Here is a 12,184-nt window from a genome sequence, read left to right as displayed (position 1 = left end):
GGCTTACGGCACGCTCTCACTCAGGAGACACATTCTAGAACCATTTTCGTTAGTCTCTGAACAACATGTCAAAATACAGCGACAGATACAGTCATTCCACAAGAGCATGTCCCAGCGACAACCCCTGGTCTCTGGGACGCTAGACTTTTCCTCTGTACACTGAATGAGGCAGATAGGTAGCAGTGCTCCACTTGACGGAGGCTGATTTTCAAACAGAGGCACTGAATTCAACAAACCTCAATGAAAAAGGTTACAGGGAGTTTGGAAAATGCTCTTCCAGATTCTCATCTCATACTTCTACCATCACTAGCTGAAGAGGAGTATTTTTGCTGTGTTTCTGCAATAACCACCCTGTGGTCACACCGGGAACTGAAGCCAGCCTTTCAGCCCTAGTAATTCGGAGTGTTAGAGCTGAAACTAGGGAACCACCAGTCTGTATCTTGGAGTCATAAGAAATCGTACCTTTTGTAGGACATATGCAATGCCACTTGCTTACCAAAACTGCTCATTTTACTAAAAGAAGGTCAAAGATAATATTTTTAATTATTTATAAATGAAACATTTTGGATACATATTCTTCTACAAGGATATGAGCTGGTTTGGTTGTTTTCTACCCTTTTCTTTAGAGGTAAATTTTTCAAAGACAGCTTATCTTGAAGATTCACTGCTCAGTCAGCATGAAGAAACATCTACTGCTTCTTGTCCTGACTTTAGCTTGAAGACTTAATCCTGAAGGTTGTCAGTCTGGCACTAATCATCAGGACTCTTTTCAATATTAAAAAAGCAGACAAATGAGTCTTTGGTGTTGGCAATGATTTGCAGTACACAATACACCATCTAAGGAAGAAAATCTGATTTTAACACTGCATCGAATCAAAGAAGCATAAACTTCAGCAAAGGCAGTTTGGATTAGTTCAATCAGAGTAAAGTGATCAGAATCTGGCCCTTAAAAATGGGCGTGCTGGATCAGAATCCGGCCCATATCATACACAGTGATGGGTGCAAGTAGTGATGTTCAAAGGGGACAAAACCTTCTAAGTACTGTAAGAACGCTTCCACTGTGCACAGCATCCTAAACACCACATAAGAAAGCCATTCGATTTTCTGAAATCTGACCATAAAGTACCACACTCCCTCAGAATAAGCTTGGTCAACTATTTTTAGCCCCATATCCGAGAATGAAAGAAATGCACCCACGATTTGTACTTTTGACCGTACTGAGACAATTGCCGCATGGCACAACAGCAGCAGGCGGCCAGGCTGTGTAGCCATTCAGCACCAGCACAGAGTATTGCAACAGGCATTTTTCATACATTTATGGCTGCCTGTTGCAATAGTGTCTGTTAAAGAGCAGACAATATCATAAGGAACAGCAGTGTTTTCACACGCCCATCCACATCCTGAGAGTTAATCTTCAGGTAATGACATCTTACTGTTCCATGAGTTGAAGAATGGTAGTGAACCATCTCTACCATGGTTTGAGGTGAGAAAGTGCCATGTGTTCTCTGCAGTATACTTTGTATCCAAATATGACCCTAATAATATTTTAAAAAGAGATGCATCTGTGGTGTTGGGTTTTTTTCATTTGAAGTTCGAAACTTAAAGTAAAGGGACAGATGCAAACTGTGATCTGGCCTCACTGTCACTGCCCTTAGTATGCCGATGAAAACACGTGCTCTTCCACTCCAAAACAGAAGTTGGTCGTGCTAAGTACAAATAGTGGAAAACAACTCTTAAACAAACCTGGCTACCTACAAAATATTTAACACCTTTACAGATTCCCACAAATTCAGTTTTACTTTTACCCTCTACAGCCCTCTGCGTAATACTTTTAACAAAGCCACCATATTGTATCACTCAGGAATTTAAACTACATACAAGGTTTTTATAATTCTTTCACTTCTATTTGAAGGAACGTTTGAGAAGTGCAAGTGGAAAAGCCATTACCTTGAGATTTTTTGTTGAACTATCTCATCGCTGAGGGAATTCTCTCAAGCAATCCTATAAATGGATAATTAAAATATCCTGTGCCACTTTTATGAGGAAAACAAGGCAAATGAAGATGACAAGGTCCAAGCTGCCAAACACCTGACAGCAGTTAATTATTTACCTTCAAAATATATGTGGCAGAAAACAGAAGTGGGGGGCTTTTTTTTCACTGTGAACCTGGACTAAACATGGCAGTACATGGGATGCAGCATGAGAGACTGCCCACCACTGAAGGACACAACCCAACCACCAGCAAAGCGGCGGCAATCGGAAATTCCTGAAGTATCCCTCATCATCCATCTTCTCATCTACTGCACTCGGCCCCCCCGTGCCGTGCTCTCCTGCCCCGGGAGGACTCCGCCACCCGCGCTGGTCTCTTCCCCCCGTGTACCTCAGGGGGTCTCCAGACATGAGGACACACAGCCTCCCGTTCAGAAGCTACTGGATAAAACGCTACATTGCAAAGAGAAAAACACAACGGCCATTATGTGGTAAGGAGCAGGTTTGGGATGCAAACATAAACCTTGCATTTCAAATGGGATGATCCCATGCGTTTCAGGTGTGTGCGAGCATCTGTATAGTGTGAGAGTGTGTATGTGGGTGTGTTGTGTGTGTATGCTTACGTACACACACACTCGTGTACGTGTGAGTGTATATATATAGAGTAATACACACGTCTGCGTGTATATACAATAATATATATATATACATACACATAAAAAATAAAAGTTAATATATGAAAGTGATTTGGTTAAGTGGAACCAAAACCCTGTGATTGTAACTATCTTTTATAAGTAACAACTGACGGAGGTTCTTTGGACAAAACGCTTTAAGTCCTGGAAACTACTTTGGGGGAAAAAGCAAGCTCTTGTTTTGGGGCCTGCTCAAGTATTTATGTTTTATTTCAAATGTCTGATCAAGACAAAGTAGATCTGAAACCCATGTTTAAGAACCTGCAGTTTTCAACAATAGGTAACCTAATTTCAAGAAACCAAAAGTAATTGCTAAAATATTTATTGAAATTGCTTTCATGGAAACAATGAGAAAACACTATAAAAATGTTAAAAATATTAAATCAACTTGACTGCTTCTGTATCTCATTAATTCAACACGATCCTAGGCAACAATAATATTTAGAATAAATATTTTTCTTATGGGAATAGCATTTTCACTCAAATTGACCAGATGATATCAATTAAAAAAACCAAAGATTAGATACAGAAAACACATCTACTGACTTAAAAACAAAACTGTACTCCAGTAAGTACAAAGCTTGTTCGAGAAGACATTTACTTTTTCCTTCAAAGATCTTCTTTCACAGGCTTTTTTCCCTTAAAGTATTTTGAACTAATTTCAATTCGAATGACGAAAATGCGTTCACTAACACTTCAGGAAGCACGCACCAATCAGTGTAAACTACTGCACACATACAGAAATATAAAGATTAATATATCAAAGGCAAATCCAGTATCAATTCCAAATTCTGCACTTATGCTATATGCCTACTTTAAAAAAAAAAGGGGGGGGGGAAGACAAACTGCGAAATAAATAAATAAGAATCAGCGATACAAAAATACAGTAACTTTCTACGTAATATACCATCTGTTCCACCAGAAAACCATGCTGCAGCAAGCCACAGGGGCTACAGCTATGAAAAGCCCTTGTAGAAGAGCCAAGCACTGTAATGAGCACTTTCAGAAGCTGTGGAAAACCATACCAGGCACCACAGTAAGGAGGCAGCCTGCGACGCGCTCAGTGGGAACTCGGCGTCCCCCCGTCCCGCGGGCTGGGGGGAACCGGGCTGCCGCGACGTCCTCAGAGAGCTCCCCGGATCTCGCAAGCCCAGAGACAGAGGTTCACAGCATACCAGCAAAGCAGGGCAGCGCTGAGGAGCAAGTGCTAGTTGTTTGAGGTTGTGGTGTTTTGCCATGGCTTTTTACGGGAAAGTTTTGTCTCCAGAGTTACAGACACAGTAAACTGGATTTCCCCAACTCCTCCACAGACCACACCTCCACCGATGCTGCTCCCTGCTCTTGTACTACGAATCTAGTATCCGCACACAGAAATAGTTTCCGGAACGTGGGAATGCGCACCTTAGCACGCCTGCTACCCCGGAGGCTCATTAAAAATAGGAGCTGCTGTTGCATGCCAGATGCTTGCTCACTGTTGTGTGCCTTACAGCAAATGAAGTACGATTCTTCCAGCCACTCGGGCAAAGAGGCAGGCAGGAGAGACCCAGATCAAAGAATTACTAAGGGGTGCTCTGTTATGGTTAGGAAGGCCAATTAAGGTGCGCGTCCCTCTCCTTCCAGCTGGCAAAGTCTCCGGTACTCAGGATTATGTAGTAAGAATTTGTTTCTGCCGCTTCGGTTACTATTCATTAGGCGTGTGTTAAAAAGGTATCCTACCTTTCCAGCCTTTGGTTGCAATATCACACCAAATACAGGCCTTAGGGCAAGGTCTGAGTTCTTTAAACCATGCTTGTAAAGGCTTTGCTTTTGCTCTCCATCACCATCCCTGGAACAAACGATGGAATTGCAGAACCCTGGGCAATTAGGAGACCATACCTGGACTGGAGGGAATTCATGAGCCAACACATGATCATAGCTCTCGTTAATAAAATAATAAACTGTGCAATTGCAGCGGGTTGTACACATACCTCAGGGTATCCAGTAAGGCACAAATTTAGAAATGGAATGTTTCCAATAACCAACAACTTAAACAGGCAAGGATCCTTATCAAACAATTAGGTTACTCAACAACTACTCCAATCACTGGCCCTTTTTGCCCAAGGTTATGCATTCTAAAATCATGTCATAAACTGTGGTTGATCTGAGCTTGCTCCTCTCCCTTTTTTTATTTTGTTTGTAGTATTTAAGAAAAGAAAATACCTCATCTCCCCTCTAATCAACCCATCAGGTGCAAGATCCTTTCAAAATTACATCTAAAAATGGGAAAGCGCAAAGAGAAACCCAGTTATCAGCAATAAGCCAATTCAATTTGGTGCTACTGGGCTTCAGATGGAGAACTAGATATATAGGACAGGTAGGTTACATACACTGAATGAAACATTGTACTAGCACCTTGCAAACCTATTGTAAATATTGTTTTCATGTGTCTCTTTTTATGCTGAACCGTACCAGAAGCAGGGGGGAAAAAAAAAATATCTCTGAAATTATGCCACTTGAAACAAGAAGGTATCAGACCTCATTAAAAAAAAAACACAACACCAAAATGACATCATGCACAAACTGAAATGAAATGCAAGTTTCTCACATCTTAACAAGCATTTGCAAATCCAGATAATGGGATTTCATTGGGGAAACAAGCGTACAGGACCGGTGAGGTACAGTCCAGGCTCCAAGCTCACAAACTCTGCTGGAACTGCGATGCCCTCAGGAACCCAGCATGTTCCTTTCTCAGATGCATTATAACTACAAAAAAAAAAAAAAAGCTAAAACCACAGCTCTAAGCTGCTGTTGGTTCCAACACTTGTACCTAAGACTTCACACATTTTATATTCAAATCACAATGAAAGCACCTTGGGGTAGATAATATATCTTTACTCTTTCTTTCCAAATTACCTTATGCCATCTGGCAATGTAACAATCATTTCTGTTGAAAGTGCCTTTTGTTTTATATCTTCTCTGCCTAAAGTATCCAGAGGCTGTTTCCATGTAGACAGTTTTTCCAGTATTCTCACCTAGTGTTACTACATCCAATGAAGAGCAAACCTCACATGCTGGAGGTTTCCATTTCTAGGCTGAGACAGTCACGAGGAGCACTATTTCAGTCATACAAGTCCTATCCACAGCTCATGGCAAAATCCTGGCCTCATGAAAAAATCAGTAACAACCTGCCATTCTGCACTTTTATTGAAGTCAGGATTTGATGCAAAATGACAGTTTTCATTTTATTCTCAAGAGACGAGGAAGTTCACACAGAAACACAAGCTGTGCTGAGCACGGTTTGGTGTCATCTTCTCAGCTGTGCGGCACCAATTAGAAAACTGTGAGATGAGGGCAAGAGAGTTTTGCGCTTGGCACCAGAGAAAGCGAAGGTCAAGCAACAAGATAACAAGTGTTGGCATGATGCAAGTGTTTTTATGGTATCTTTCATTTACATAATCTATTTACACAGGTAATCTGTTCATGGACTGACTCTCTGGTCACATTTCTACAGCCGCGAGACCTGGCACAAGTTCAGCCACGGCGTGCTGAAGTGGGCGTCCTACCAGAGGGCTCATGAGCACCACGCACAGGTTGACTGTCATGCACCACCAATGACAGGGCCTCAGAACTGATCCTTTAACGTTCTGACTAGACTAAGAGTGATAAGATTATGGACCTTCAGAAACAACAGGATATAAAAGGAACTCAAAGTGCTTCAACTTAGAAGGCAAACATCTTCAGGGTCCAACAAGACATGACCTTGGCTGAATCAGTCACAGGCAATAAAACGCCCCATGCTCAGTTACTGACTATGACGGCACCATCGTATCAGCAGTGTACCAGGAACAGCGAATAACACTTCAGAAAGATCACCTGGGCAGATTTTGATACCCACTGCACCAAAGTGAAACCACAGCAGTTCATCATAGAGAACTAATATGATTTTTCACCTGCTTAACAAAATGTGGCTGCATATATGCATGTATATACACACTTGTGAAATAAATGCTAATACTCACACACAAATAATGCAAATAAGTTTGTTTATTTAAAATATTTTCTTTGATATTTAAATAATAGCAGAATTCCAATCTAGGACAAATCTTCCTCTCAGTGACAAAGAAGCCAGACCTGCAACCACAAGCTCTCATAAACTTATTCCAGGTATACTGTACTGTGAAAGAGACAGGACATGACTGGAGGCAAAAGCTATGATCACATAAATGTACATTAAGTGTATATGTATATACTTATACATGCATGCTTAAATATTTCTTCATGCAATATAGCAAAACCCCTCAATTTTCTGGTGTCATCTGTTCATTTTTATGGGAAAACATCAAAGCAGGAGCCAAAAAATCACATATTTGGCTGAGATAAAAACAGAGGTGTAATCCCATCATCTGGATGTGACACTGCCTGAATTATGTGATGAAACTGGGAAGCACGTCTCTCTGTTTTCCAGTGTGTGAGTCTGTAAATAGCCACAAAATCTATTTATTACACTCTTGGCTTGCCAGACAACCCACTTGACTGAGAAAGAGTTAGTCAAAATTGGTTTCATTTATTCCCCTGCTTGCTAGTTAAGTGGGTTGAACTATTGACCAGGATTCAATGATGCTGCAACTAAATTAAATCAAAACAGTGCATAAGCAAATGTAAAGAGAAATACCTGCAAGCATTGAGCAAGATAAGAAGGCACTGTATTCTGCGTGTGAATTATCTGTGGAGATGTCAAACAATGGAAGTTAGAGGATGCTACCACTGTATCCAAGACGTTGCCTTCTATCGGATCTTAGTTACTCATCAAGACATGCTTGTACGACTTGCGACTGGACAGGGATTTTGAAGGCTGTAGCACTAAAATTCTTTAGGTTGAGGACTTAATGTTAGAGGGAGACTTGATCTGATAAAAGTAACTTCTTGTGGGCAATTATAATCCACTGTCAGTCACATTCAAACCTCCGCTCCCCATCTTATTTATCTTCCCCTCTAGGCTTCATTCTCAACCAGCATGCATCCAAAAATGTGTATTTAGCATCCTCGTTTTCTTCTTTAATTACTAAGGCTGTGAGAGAGAAAGAGAAAGAAAATTAGAAGGTTTCTCTCACAGTCACTCCATTTGTGGAAAATATGCTGCACTGAAGCTTTGGAGAGGTGTGCGTAAAGGAACTCCATCGTCCCATGTGTCTTTCTCTTTCCTGCCATGCAGAGGGTGATCTGGGGAGCAAGGGAAGGAAAGTCAGGGTATATCTACTGAAAGCTACTTCGCCGTTACCACAGAAGAACAAGCAAAGACACCAGACACACCGCTATAAAGCATCACATAGAGGACACAGCCCAAAACTAAAGCAGAGAGTCTTCTCCTTGTACACTTTTACAAGTGAATGTGTCCGGGCCAACCTGCCATCATGGAAGGTTCAGGTTTATCGACTCCGGATGCTAAAATCTGTACAACCCAGAACCAAAACAAGCATTTCCAAAGTGCTGTATAACGGCACCTTGTCCTTGCTCCAGAAGTTCTGAAGGATCTGATATGCTTCCATTTCCTTGTCTATACCTTTCTCACCTCTCTGCCCAGCCTGTTCATAAGAGCAACATACAGAGTGATGAATTTTTGTCCACAAAGAGATCACTAACTCATTTAATGGAATCGCTGAGCAGTTATACGGTAACAGTTTTCAACTACTAGTGAGCTGAGCTAAAAACAAAGCAGAGAAAATGAAGGTACTATATGTCATCCTTTTGCCTCCCGACATTTCACAGACCAAAGTCCCGTCAGTAACAGACCAAAGAAAAGTGCTATGGGAACCTTCGTACTCCTGCATTATCAGTTCCAACTTACAACCTTACTCCTTTACAAAAACATAGCTGACTCAAAACTGCCCTGCTAATTACTCCAAATTATGTACCAGTTTTATTAATGCATGGCTGATTCTGAAGTTTTTCACCAATAATTAACATTACCCGCTATGATAAATTAGGTCAAAGATGACTACAATTTGTGTATTTTTTTAATTAGTAATTAAGTAAATCAGAGATTAGAAAACTAAAAAAGATGACACGTATCAAACCTGACAGATAACTTAGTAGAACAACTTTATTGCCCTCTCCATCCAAACATTTTGCCGCTATACCAACGTACTGCAGAGGTAGCGATGCTGTATTTGGCATCACGCTAGCTCTAAAACAAACACCTTCCTGTGAGTTCGTATTTCACTAGCATCATGCTAACATCACTAACACCATTTCACTAACATAATTTCCTACTCAAGTGTATTATATAAACAACTCCTACCCTTACATCTGAAGAAATTTGTGATAAGTGTATTAGTACAACTTGCTAAGCCCGTATCGAAATTCAACTGTACCTCACAAAATTAAATACATGTAGCTTATCCGTTCTTTAAGCCTTAAGAAAGCAAAGATTCCAGCCAAGCAGCACTGTGCAAATATCCACTAACTTCTAGAGGAATTTTACCAGTATTGTAAGACCAAGCACAAAATAATGGAACAGGCTGCAAGTTCTGTTTGACACAATTTTACTAAGAATGTTGGAAGAAATTACATTCGCATAGCTTTGCAGAGATTTGAAAACAAAATCTCTTTAAGAGCCTAGTACCACGACCTCTCCTGGTGATCAAAACAGACTATCATATCACACAGCATCAAGATGTCCAACTTTATGGTCTCAAAGTTCATAGTTAAATCCTGCCTTTACCAAAGTGTAGAAACTTTTATTGACTTAAATGGGACAGGGAACTTGGTTGTAGCAGTCTATGAATGTCCAGCCAAAGATAAATACCTTGTTCACTAAAGAACTATTTTATCTCAGACAAATGCAGGGAAAAAACCTTTCAGAAGCAGCTTCAGAAACTGTGTTCATAAACATTTTAAATGGGAAAAAGTCAAAACTAGTCTATCTGTATTGTTACAGAAGACCACGAACTGTACACAATTCTCTCTTCTGCAATGTTAACAAAAGTTTTAGAAATTCAACTCTAAAGATGAATCAGCGTTCACAGGTGTCACAGAGGACTCAGCTAAACCCTGTCAGCATGCACAGATGTCAGTTTACCAGGGGCCTGCATTACTCTCTACTGCATCTTTTTCATTGCTAATGCTTCTACAGAAAGAAATAAAATCACTTTCAAACCCCACACAAATTGACAACAGTGAGAGCAAATAAAGACACATTTTCCAACTACCTGAACTACTTTAGCTGTCACTGAAAGACAAGGAACATGAAACTCCACATACTTTTAGGACTTTTGTGAGCAGACTACACTCAAAATTAACTACACTGAGCTATGAAGACTGTTAATACATGCCAGCAACTTGGGCTCTGTTGAATGCTGACTTTGGTCTAAACTAAGTATTTTTTGCTCTGACTAAATAGTGTTATGTCTTGTTGTCAAGGAAGGGTAACCCCAGCTATTATTTCATGCTGTTCTTTCTTGACACACTACACGTGTTTTGTTTTAATGCAAACCACAAATACAAAATATGTAAGTACAGACATTGGGCCATTTATGTTATTTAAATGAAAAAAAACAATATGCAAGAAAACCCCACTGTCTAATAAGACCACTTCTGATAATCCTGATCCTGTCCTGTTAGATTTTTTTTAAACATAAAGCTCCTTTCTGCCTAAGCGCAGGTATTACTCTATGGGAAAACTGCTCATTAAATAATATTATTTCAACAGAGTTAAGCATCTGCTCTACTAAATTCTCTGAGACTATACCATGTCCTACAATGTGTAACTAGACATTTCTTTCAGCTTTTTAAATTGCTTATTAGAAAACATCCAGTATTACTCCATATTCATAAATCACTTGATAAGGAACACACCCAAGCTCTGACAGGCCACCACCAAGCACAGCAGAGGAAAATTCCAGGCACACCTCTAGGGTTTGGGGAGGCAGAGAGGATTAAGTTTGCAGTGTGCCCAGGTGGCCAAGAAGGCCAACAGCATCCTGGCTTGTATCAGGAATGCTGTGGCCAGCAGGAGCAGGGAGGTGATTGTTCCCCTGTACTCGGTGCTGGTGAGGCCGCACCTGGAATACTGTGTCCAGTTTTGGGCCCCTCAATACAAGAAAGACATTGAGGTGTTGGAGCGTGTCCAGAGAAGGGCAACGAAGCTGGTGAAGGGTCTGGAGCACAGGCCTTATGAGGAGCGGCTGAGGGAACTGGGGTTGTTTAGCCTGGAGAAGAGGAGGCTGAGGGGAGACCTTATCGCTCTCTACAACTACCTGAAAGGAGGGTGTAGTGAGGTGGGTGTTGGTCTCTTCTCCCAAGTAGCTAGCGATAGGACGAGAGGAAATGGGCTCAAGCTGTGCCAGGGGAGGTTTAGGTTGGAAATTAGGAAAAATTTCTTTACGGAAAGGGTGGTCAAGCATTGGAACAGGCTTCCCAGAGAGGTGGTGGAGTCACCATCCCTGGAAGTGTTCAAAAAACGGGTAGATGTGGCACTTCGGGCCATGGTTTAGTGTAGTCTACCCTTGATTGGCTTAGTGTGGACTTGGTAATGTTAGGTTAATGGTTGGACTGGATGATCTTAAAGGTCTTTTCCAACCTAAACGATTCTATGATTCTAAGTTAGCCCAGTCAGGCCAGCAGCAATACTAACCTCTGTAGCCAAAAAAGTCTAAACTTCACTATAAATTACAGAAAATAATCTGTGGTTTTTCTGCTTTGTTTTCTCATGAGCGTTTTCTTATGAAGAGGGTCAAACCCTACTTTACTGCATTACCTTTAAAATGTCACCTGACACTATTTTCAATTCCCTTTAGCTCCTCTAGTTCTAGTTTTCACGTTTTTATTAAACTGAACTATACATGCAAATTATCTAACTGCTTTCCTTTGTACCAAATTTCCGATAAACCACTATCTAAAAAAAAAAACCAAACTTTCTGCAGCAATCAAACCTTGCGTTCCTCCCATATGACACAACAGCAATGAAAGCATGCCTTTCAAAAAATACTGTACATCCTTTTTTTCCCCCTTTTGGCAGCCTACATAAATCAAGAGATTTTAGCCAGAGCTACAGCAGTTTATTACAACTTACTTAAGCTGCAATGAAGTGAACTTACATTTTTAAGAACAGAGATATTCTGTACAATTTTTTTTGTGCAGGCTGAAATTTCTTGTATATTAGAGTTGCGTTTTACAGACTCTGTAAGCATATTGGGACAGAACTGTCAATCACAAGAAAAAACAAAACAATAACATAATTTTCTGTCAAACACAATTTGACGTGCAACAAAACAAACCCCTGTGTGCATGAAGTGGCCATAAACCCATTACCAACTACATTATTACATTACTTATGGTTCCTATGCCATTTTTAGAAAGAACTTTTCTGTTGAGACCAAGTCTACACTGACAAAGGTAGAATGTGCATAAACAAACTCAGAAAAATGGGTATAATCACTATACAAACTAGTCATATCAGCGTAACCACGTACCGGGGGAATTTATATGATAATTACATCCACATTGGTACACTGTATTACTGTAAC

The 12,184-nt window shown here is 40.5% G+C and overlaps 1 protein-coding gene across 7 annotated transcripts in view; it reads right to left on the bottom strand.

Annotated features, from left to right (window-relative positions):
• The window catches only part of HIVEP2 (HIVEP zinc finger 2), a 150,900-nt gene that overhangs the window by 132,987 nt on the left and 5,729 nt on the right, over positions 1-12,184 (bottom strand). The window contains exons 1-2 of one of the 7 annotated variants that reach the window (XM_075708431.1): positions 11,756-11,782; positions 7,333-7,728 (exon numbers count right to left, since the gene is read on the bottom strand). The exons of 5 other annotated variants lie outside the window; for them this stretch is intronic. The gene's annotated coding sequence lies outside the window, so the exon portion shown is untranslated. Of the gene's footprint in view, positions 1-7,332; positions 7,729-11,755; positions 11,783-12,184 lie in introns of those variants that run through there. One more of the 7 variants, XM_075708429.1, reaches the window with a different exon arrangement.

This window comes from Pelecanus crispus, chromosome 3, assembly GCF_030463565.1.
Source record: "Pelecanus crispus isolate bPelCri1 chromosome 3, bPelCri1.pri, whole genome shotgun sequence".
Lineage (NCBI taxonomy): Eukaryota > Metazoa > Chordata > Aves > Pelecaniformes > Pelecanidae > Pelecanus > Pelecanus crispus.
Note: the sequence above shows the minus strand (reverse complement) of the source record. Positions and strands in the feature narration are given on the sequence as shown.